General features: G+C 41.8%; 1 non-coding gene across 1 annotated transcript; it reads left to right on the top strand.

Annotated features, from left to right (window-relative positions):
• The first annotated feature begins 1246 nt into the window (after nt 1–1246).
• On the top strand, nt 1247–1352 carry LOC120109030. Its single transcript, XR_005510097.1, has one exon. It is a non-coding gene; the product is annotated as a small nucleolar RNA R71 (small nucleolar RNA).
• The last annotated feature ends 8664 nt before the right edge of the window (nt 1353–10016 follow it).

Raw genomic sequence — 10016 nt, 5'->3', positions numbered from 1 at the left:
TCTTTGAATTTTGGAGGGGTGTTGTGTTGGAGAATGGAACTTACCTGCTCAGTTAGGAGGACTTTTTAGGCACATGTGTCCTAGATTTCCGCTTTTGGGTGCAAAGGTCTTTGAGAAATTTGGCATAGGAGGGAACTTGTTTGATGGCATCAAGGAGTGGGAGGTTGATTTTAACTTGTTTGAAGACCTCCATCATCTCTTCTAATGAAGTTCCCTTCTTGCCAAAGGGAGAGGGTGCATTAAGTGCTTCAGGGAATGGAGCCTTTGGAATGTGGGTTGTGGCAGATGGTGGACTAGCTGAAGAAGGTTTTGGGTTTCATGTGATACATTCTTCTCTTCTTCTTCACCTTCCTTTTGTTACCCTCCCCAACCTTATTACTATTATACGTCCACTCCTTAGGGTAGTCAAAGCATTGGCTTGCTCATGATTTAGTCGAGTTCTTGAGCCACGTATTGTCCCCTAGGATTACTCATTGGTTGACTTGGAAGCTTACCTTCCTCTCGCTTGTTTAATGCATTAGCTAGTTGACCCATTTAGGATTCTAGCTTAGCAATTGATTGCGTGTGAGAGTGCAATAGTTGTGTGTTTGCCTCCAAACCTTGAAGGGCAGTCAACACCTTCTCCTCAAAGGCTGTATTTCTTTGGGTGGAGGAGGAGGATGCTGAAATTGAGTCGAGGGACGGTAGAGATGAAAATTCTGAGGGTTTTGAAAATTTTGAAAGAAGGGTTGGGAGTATTAGAAGCTTGCTGCCTCCAAGAAAAATTTGGATGATTCCGCCAACCCGGGTTATATGTATTGGAAAATGGGTCATTACCGGTCTGGGCTGTGTTTGGGGCAGCATTGATGTGTTCTTGCACGAGTTCGGGGAATTGGGGTGCTGAGGGGCACTCATGAATAGGATGCGATGGGCTAAGAACAGATAGCACACACTTGTGCTTGGGAAGAGCTAACGACATGTCCTCCTATCATTAGTTGGTCAATCTTATGGGACAATGCATCTACCTTGCTAGACAGGTCCATAGAATGACTTATTTCACAAATGGCCCCTTTTCTTTGAAAAATTCGGGGGTGCTTGACGAGAACATGAAGCATGGTGGAGGGAGTTTTCATTAAGATTTTCAAATAGTTGCCATGCTTCATGCTCATTTCGAAGCATGAAAGTCCCCCCGCATGCAGCATCAATCATCTGACGGTTTCGTTCCGTCAAACCATCATAGAAACATTGCACTAGCTGCCACTTAGGTATTTGATGATGAGGGCATTTACGGATTAGGTCCCGAAATCTCTCCCAAGTTTCATGAAATTCTTCTCCCTCGGTTTGGGAGAAGCTTGTAATGGCACGTCTAAACTGGTTCGTTCTTCCTATAGGAAAGTATTTTTTAAGGAATTCTTGTTGCATTTGATCCCAAGAACGAATCGAGTTAGCTTCTAAAGAATTCAGCCATTGTTTGGCTCTATCTTTAAGGGAGAAGGGGAATAACCTAAGTTTCAAAGCATCATCAGTGAAGTTCTGAATCTTGACAGTGGTGCAAATCTCAGAAATTCATCTAAATGTTTGTATGGGTCTTCGTTGGTGAGCCCATAAAAGATGGGAGCATTTGGATCACACTAGACTTTATTTCATATTGTACAGCTGCTACCTCAGGTAATCGAATGCAAGATGGGGAAGTGTAAATAGTGGGAGTAAAGTACTCTCTCAGGAGTTTGGGTTGTTCTTCAGCCATCTTAAGAGGTGGGGATGATCCTAATGATTTGATCTTAGCTCGAATGTTCCTAAGGGTTCGTTCTATTCAGGGTCAAAAGGTAATAGGTTTCGTACTCTAGAACGACTACCTTGCATACACTAGTACTCGATCAATCAAGCATGCAATAAAAGAGAAAAGCATATCAATCCTAGTCTTTGTCCTAAAATCACTAGACAGCTCCTAACTGGTTTGAAGAGGGCACCTAAGCCTCCAATCCGGTCTAATGAACCGAGTTGACCAGGTAAGCTCCCAGGTAAGTGGAGGGGTCACGATGCGTTCGCAAAGGTCCCACTTAAAACCCACTTGCCTCGAACAGATGAACTGTCTCCCTTATAGGGACAAAGCTTGCCTAGACATCAACTAAGCCACAGAGCGAAATTGGTGCAACTTTCGGTGATCTTCGTCCTATTGAGCTCGAATGTCCCTAGGGGCCAATGTCTAATTGATTTTAATTAAAGTGACACTATGTGAGATTGAGTTCACCTAAATTGGGCAAGAGTCCGGTGATGAAATCCGGCTCTTATCTTGTTGGGGTGATTGCCCTTACTAAGTGCAAATTAATTGGTGTATGTGTATCAGGCATGCATTCACACTTTTGCTGAAATTAAAATCAAACAATCACCACAAAATTTCAAGCTAATACTTAATTTAAATAAGAAAGGTTTAGAGGTTACCAAAGGGAATTTCCCCAGCAATTTAATTTTTTTTTTTAGGCAACCTCTACAGCATTCCTTTTCCAGCAGTTCTCTTTTTGATCATCCCAGATTTTTCCTTCGATTCCTGATCAAATAAGATCAAAAGAAAATTTAAAAAATTAGTAGAAGAGAAAAAGAGATAAGAAAAGTAACAATAATAGAAAATAATTTTTTTTATTTTATTTTAAAATATATGTTTTTTTTAAGTTTTTTTTTAACAAATTAATTTTTTTTTAATGATAGGAAAAATAACTATGCTAGCAATCCCCAGCAACGGCGCCAAAAATTGATCGGTTATTTCAATTTCAAAAATAAACCACGCAATAGCACGTAATCCTGTAGGATAGTGATTACGGGGTGTCGGTCCACAGGGATTGAAGAATAAGTTATTTTTTTTTAAAAAAATAAATAAAGAAGAAGGATTTGCTAACTCGATTTAACTAAAATTAAACTATGGAGTGCGAATTGAAATTTATCAGAGTAGATAGATCTAGGGTTTGGAATCCACCACATAGTATTGCATCAGGGACTGTGTTCTTAATTTTTGTTTTTGGAGAGGCATGCAATTTGGCTACAAGCCTTTTTGAAATAAAAGCATAAAGAGTTTTAGGAAGATCCATCTCAGGCATAGCAAAAAGTGTCTACCTAATTATGCTAACCTAGAGTGCAGCACACCTCATCTTCCTAGGTATGGATCATCTTAGACTACTTTAGCAGACATGAATAATAAATAGCATGCTCAAAGTCTAAACATCGTAAAAAGATTTTTCATTGATAATAAGAATTTAAACAAGCTCCAAAAAAATTAAAAGAGTAAAATCTACAATGCCCTGATACATTGCTAGGGCTTCATCAGCCCTAGACTAGGTGTTCAGCCGCGCAATGGTGGTCGGATGTCCTTCCATCTTCAAATGAAAGTCTTCACCTCCCATTCTTCCAAAATATCACAAACTATTTCTCTTTCCCCCCTCTTTTCTTTTCTTTTCTTTTTCTCCCAACCGACCTCTCTTCTTCTCTTCACCGAACAGGGGTTCCCCTGTTTCTTTCACAACCCAGCTCTCTCCTCTTTTCCACCCCACACCCCCCAGTTGCTTGGTTCTTCCTCCTTTTATAGATCCCGAAGACCCAGCGATGGATCCCCAACGAGGAGGAGGGCGTGATGCTAGGAATGATCTCGGGCTTGATTGCAGAGGCTAGTGGAATGCGGAAGGGAGAGGAGATTGGAGGCAGGGTCATCCGGGGATTTGGGGATCTTGGAATCCGGTACGGTGAGATCGTCGGTGGACGCGGCTGGGACGGGCTGATGGCGGCTGGTGCTCGATTTCGGCTGCGGGGAGTGGATCGTTGATTGCAGCCGGCTGGGATCGTGGAGGAGTGGTCGCTGGCGGAACACCCGGGGATGAAGACCGATGCTGCAGCTGCTTGGATGCGGAAGACGCCCGGCTAATTCCGTCGTAGGTAGATCTGGCACGCGGCTGATACGAACTTCCATTGTTTTTGAAGCGAGGGGCGGAGGATCGGGCTGATTCGGAGGTTCTCTGAGCGCGGTGATTCCGTGAATGATGGAGTCAATCCAAATGGGGAGGGACGGTTGCGGTATGCTTGGGAGGAGCTATCACGACGTGGAGTTGGAAATCCGGAAGAGGAGATGATTAGGAAGAATTAGGAGAAGACGACGATGCTGGGGCGGAGGAAATCTTTCGATCGCACGGGGAAGGAATCAGGAGGGGATCACGCAGGCTCTTCCAAAACAGGGAGGGGAAGAGAGTGGGAGATGAATGCATGGGAGTTATTATATATATTTATATTATTTTTATTTTTTATTTTTTATTTTTTATTTGTTTTGAAAAGTGGTTGGGGTCCACTCGGGTAGGTTGGAAGGGCTTGGTCCTGAATCTAAAATAGAGGAAGTTTGGACACATGGAGAAAATGGGAGAGGTCTCTGTTTTTGCTAGGTTGGGAAGCTTGGTGCACACGGGGAAATATGACGTGGACAAAGAAATGGATAGCTTCATGCACATGTGGGAGAAAGTAGTCCACACATGGAACAAATTGGGACTAGTTTGTGAAATGGGTTGACTCGACCTGCACACATATTAGACTAAACTAATATAGAAAATTAAACCAAATTGCATTACCTCTAATAATGCAATGAAGAGGGGAAACACATTGTCTTATGTTTAAATTTATGCATAACAATAATAATAAGTGCCATGTAAAGTAGATAAATTTATACATTATTTGGCACTTATCATCTTCCTTGCTTCGGAACAGAATTCCAGCTTCCAGCAACCGTACTCGTCTTCCATCCAAACCTCTTCCGGATTGATCCAAACTCCATGCTCCCCACGACCAAGCTCCCATCCACGTCACTGTTCTTCCGAACTCCTAGATTTCCTCTCGTTCCATCCATGGATCTCCCCTGCATCCATAACCAGCCAATGCATCAGCCTTCTGTTATCCACGGATAAACTTCAAACTCCCTAGCTCCCAGCATTCACGATAACTTCAGCCACCCACATATTCCCTGTTGCTTCGGAACAGAGTCTGAGTCTTCATCAATCCAAGCCACGTCCACGAACAAACTCCTCTGTTCATGCTCCCAGCCGTTCGAACCAACTCCTAGATTTCCCGAGCCGCATCTCAACCGGATGAGCTTCATCCTTGCGAGCTTCACGGCAACCACACGTATTCCTCCCCTGTTTCGAAACAGCAACAATACAACATCTCCTCCCAACCGAATCCATTCCTTCCCCGTGTCCACCGTCTCAGGCCAATCCTCATACGATTCATCATTCACCCCATGTCAAAGATCCTTCCACATTATTCTCCCAAACAGAGCCGCATCTGGATGAACCCAAATCCCAGCATCTGGATTATTTCCCAGCCGAGATCCCATGATTCGTGATGATCCCTTCCGCATTCAAAGCCCCAACGCATCTCCCCTTCATTCCGTTCAGCATCTATCAAATCTTAGCATCTGGATGAATCCCCTGCATCCGGAACTAAGTTTTCTTTGCATCCCAACATCCAGCTCTTCGGATCAGAGCCAGCAGCGTGTCCAAGGATCAAGGAACAGAGCCAGGATCTTCTCAACGTTCGCATCATCCCCTGCAGCCAAAGCCAAAGCCAGCTTCGTCAACACGATCATCTCACAGCTCACCTTCATCCCAACTCCCGGATCAGCTCTATTTTCATCCCGCATCCTTATCCCACCACGTCTTCATCCTTATCTGCACTCGAAACAGAGGAGGAGCGAGGGGGAGTTGCAGCCTATAAAAGGCCCAGGCGTGAACCGAGAAGGGCATTCTTCTTCCCCACCGGGGGCTGCTACCATCAATCTTCTCAGAGGCGGAATCCCACAAGTTCCCACGGGAAGAAGAAGAAATAAAGGAGAGAGAGGAGTTTGGGTATTTTGGAATATTTCAAAGGAAGAAATAAAGAAGGAAGGAATGGGAGCCTGCTGCTGTGCTGCTGCTGTCGTCCACCACTGCATGGAAGCTTAAATTCTCCACTAGGGCTGGATGAAGCCCTAACAAAGGGACACGGGTTTGTATTTTTTTATTTTTCTTGAAATTGTATGAACCTAATTGATCTTATTGAATATCCTTTTATCTCATATTTAATTTCTGTAATTTTAAGTATGACGTTTATACAACTGTTCTTCATGATCACTAAGTAAATATAAGATAATCCATGCTTAGGAAAGATGCAATGTCCTGCCACATTAGTTTAGGGTAGACATTTCATGCCAACTGAAGATGGATTATTCCCAAATTACTTTTGTGAATTTCTATTTAAATGCTTATTAGGCTTGTAGCCAATTTGCATGTTAATTCAAGAATAAATTAAAATACAATTAACCCTTGTTCCGATGTTAGTGGTGAATTCCTTGCCCTAGGTTTCCTCAAAGTGATATCTTTTTAATTGCATTTTTTTTATTAAATTTCTTAGTTTAATTTTCTTCACAAACTTTTCCTTTTAAATATATATATATATATATATATATATTTTAAGAAAATAACTGTACCCCAATTCCTGTGGATCGATACCCGTAATCACTATCCTACCAGATACGTGCTATTGCATGGTCTTTAAAATTTGACTATCAATTTTGGCACCGTTGCCGGGAATTGTTAGTATAGTTGTTTTCTTTCATATATGTAAAAAAAAACTTTAAATATATATATATATATCTAAAATAAAATAAAAATATTTTCTATTTTTGTTAGTTTAATTATCCCTTTCTTCTCTCTTACTAATTTTTGGTTTTTCTTTTGGGTATTATTTGATCAGGAATCGAAGAGAAAGACAGGGACAATCAAAAAGGAAACTGCTAGAGAAGGAATGCTGTAGAGGTTTGCCTAAAAATAAAAAAAAATTTTGCTGGAAAAATTTTCTTTGGTAACCTCTAAACCTTTCTTATTTAAATTGATTCCCAGTTTGCTTGAAATATTGTGGTAATTGTTTGATTTTAATTTCAGTAAAAGTATGAATGCATGCCTGATACACATACACCAATTAATCTGCACATAGTAAGGGCAATCACCCCAACAAGATAAGAACTGAATTTCATCACCAGATTCTTGCCCAAATTAGGTGAATCAATTCTCACATAGTTACCACTTTAATTAAAATCAATTAGACGTTGGCCCCTAGGGACATTCGAGCTCAATAGGACGAAGATCACCGAAAGTTGCACCAATTTCGCTCTGTGGCTCAGTTGATGTCTAGACAAGCTTTGTCCCTTTAAGGGAGACAATTCATCTGTTCGAGGCAAGTGATTTTTAAGTGGAACCTTTGCAATGCATCGTGACCCCCCCACTTACCTGGGAGCTTAGCTGGTCAACTCAGTTTATTAGACCGGATTGGAGGCTTAGGTGCCCTCTTCAAACCAGTTAGGAGCTGTCTAGTGATTTTAGGATAAACACAAGGATTTGATATGTTTTTCCTTTAATGCATGATTGACTGTACTTGACTGATCCAACAAGCTTTAGTGTATGCTAGGGTGTCGTTCCAGATCTTCTGAATTAGTACCTTTTGATTCTGAAATAGAGCGTTCTATTAGGGCCGAAATCCGCACCTATAGAACCATAGGATCCACACCACCTGTTGAGATGGCTGAAGAACAACCCAAACTGCTAAAGAAGTACTTTACTCCTTCCATTTATACCTCTCCATCTTGTATTCGACTACCTGATACCACCGCTGCTGTACAGTTTGAGATTAAGTCTAGTGTCATCCAAATGCTTCCCTCTTTTTATGGACTCAACAATGAAGACCCATACAAACAATTAGATAAGTTCCTTGAGATCTGCACTACTGTCAAAATTCAGAACTTCACTTATGATGCTCTGAAACTTAGGCTGTTTCCTTTTTCCCTTAAGGATAGAGCTAAGCAGTGGCTCCATTCATTAGAATCCAATTCCATTTCTTTCATGGGCTCAAATGCAACATGAATTTTTGAAAAAAATTTCCATTGGAAGAACGAACCAATTTAGGCGTGCTATCACGAGCTTCTCCCAATCTGACGGAGAAGAATTTCATGAAACTTGGAAAAAATTTAGAGACTTACTTCGAAAATGCCCACATCATCAAATACCCAAATGGCAATTAGTGCAATGTTTATATGACGGATTGACTGAACGAAACCGTCAGATGATCGATGCCGCATGCGGAGGTACTTTCATGCTTAAAAGTGACCATGAGGCATGGCAATTGTTTGAGAACCTTAATGAAAATTCCCTCCACCATGCCTCCTCCGCTCGTCAAGCATCCCCAAGTTCTCAAAGAAAAGGAACAATATATGAAGTTAGCCAGTCCATAGGTCTATCTGACAAAGTAGATGCACTATCCCATAAGTTGGACCAGCTAATGTCTAGAGAACAGCTTCCAAACTTTTCCCAAGCACAAGTTTGTGCTCTCTGTTCTAGCCCGTCTCACCCTATTTTTGAGTGCCCTTCAGCAGCTCAATTTCCTGAATTTGTGCAAGAACAAATTAATGCTGCCCAAGCACAGTCCCGACCGGGTAATGATCCGTATTCTAACACTTATAACCCGGGGTGGCGCAACCATCCAAACTTCTCTTGGAAGCAGCAGACTTCCAATACTTCCCAACCTTATTCCCAAAACTTTCAACCCTTTTAGAATATTCATCTGAACCGTTCTCCTACTCACTATTCACAATTTCAACAGGTCCCTCCTCCAGCACCCCAAAGAGATATGGCTTTTGAGCAAAAAGTTTTGACTGCCCTTCAAGGACTCGAAGCCAATACACAATTGTTGCACTCCCATACCCAGTCTATTTCCAAATTAGAAACCCAGCTAGGGCAGCTAGCGAGTGCACTAAATAAAAGAGAGGAAGGCAAGCTTCCAAGCCAACCAGTGAGTAATCCAAGAGGGCAGTACATGGCTCAAGAGACTCATCCGAATGATGTTCACCATGAACAAGCTAATGCCATGACTACCTTAAGAAGTGGACGCATAGTGAACAATAAGGTTGGAGAAAAGGAACATAAAGAAAATGAAGACAAGAGTATGACTGTGCCTAAAGAGAACCCAAACTCGTCTTTGTCGTCATCTAGTCCAGTATCGACCACACCGTTTACACCAAAGGCCCCTTTTCCTCAGTGTCTGAATACACCTTCTTCCTTTGGCAAGAAAGAAACTTCGTTGGAAGAAATAATGGAGGTATTCAAAGAAGTCAAAATCAACCTCCCTCTCCTTGATGCCATAAAACAAGTTCCATCGTATGCCAAATTTCTCAAAGACCTTTGTACCCAGAAACGAAAATCTAGGACACATGTGCCTAAAAAGATCTTCCTAACTGAACAAGTGAGCTCCATCTTCCGGCACAAAACCCCTCCTAAGTTCAAGGATCCTGGTGCACCTACCATCTCCTGTGTGGTAGGAGACAATTCTATTGATCGAGCACTATTAGATTTAGGGGCAAGTGTTAACCTCCTTCCTTATTCAGTCTACGAGAAGTTCGGATTAGGTGAATTAAAGCCTACTTCGGTGTTCCTGCAATTGGCTGATCGATCTGTTAAAATACCACGAGGAACAATTGAAGATGTCCTAGTCAAGGTAGATAAATTTTATTTTTCAGTTGATTTCATCGTCCTTGATATGGAATCTGTACCGAACCTTAAGAAACAGATCCCTATGATTCTTGATCATCCCTTCTTAGCTACAGCCAATGCATGTATTAACTGTAGAACTAGGGTGATGGATATATCTTTTGGGAACATGAAAGTCAAACTAAATGTATTCCATGCCTCTGATCAACCTGCAAGGGAAGATGAGTGCTTCCTAGTAGACAAAATGGACGATCTTGTAGAAGAAGCCCTTCCCTACATTTCGGCAGATGACCCTTTGGAAGCATGTTTAGCCCATTTTGACATTGATAATTTTGATTTAAACAAGGCCATAGAAGAAGTCAATGTCCTACTTGACAATCCGTCTCCCACAAATTCTCATCCTTGGCGTATCCGATATGAACCTCTTCCTACCCTCTCTAGTATGCCACAGTGCCCTTCCATCGAGTTTCCTCCCAAACTTGAGTTAAAGCCACT

Source organism: Phoenix dactylifera, unplaced genomic scaffold (assembly GCF_009389715.1).
Source record: "Phoenix dactylifera cultivar Barhee BC4 unplaced genomic scaffold, palm_55x_up_171113_PBpolish2nd_filt_p 001732F, whole genome shotgun sequence".
NCBI classification, from domain to species: Eukaryota; Viridiplantae; Streptophyta; class Magnoliopsida; order Arecales; family Arecaceae; genus Phoenix; species Phoenix dactylifera.
The sequence above is the reverse complement of the archived record's forward strand: the minus strand, read 5'-3'. Positions and strand labels throughout refer to the sequence as shown.